This window comes from Myotis lucifugus, unplaced genomic scaffold (genome assembly GCF_000147115.1).
Source record: "Myotis lucifugus unplaced genomic scaffold, Myoluc2.0 scaffold_480, whole genome shotgun sequence".
NCBI classification, from domain to species: domain Eukaryota; kingdom Metazoa; phylum Chordata; class Mammalia; order Chiroptera; family Vespertilionidae; genus Myotis; species Myotis lucifugus.
The window spans coordinates 156,568-156,912 of NW_005871528.1; positions in this window are offsets into that span (position 1 = coordinate 156,568).

Consider the following 345-nt stretch of genomic DNA (forward strand, 5'->3'; position numbering starts at 1 on the left):
TTAAAAGTGACATTTTGAGACCTGAAGGAGGAGAAGGAGCCAGCCATGCGAAGACCATGGGAAAAGCGTTCCAGGCAGGAGGAGCAGCAAGTACACAGGCTGGAGGCTGAGCTTTCCAAGGACTAGATCGAGGCTGGGTGGCCGATGAGTGAGTGAGGAAGATGAGTCTGGGGTCAGAGACACAGGCAGGAGACACAGCACAAAGGAGACACTTTTGGGGCATCATAAGGAGTTTGGGTTCTGTGTGAAGTGTGATGAGGTGTCTTGAGAGGATTTTAAGAGAAAAGAGACATGATTCACTATTCAACTAAGTGGCTGATGTCCTTGGATACTTAATTTTGAAAT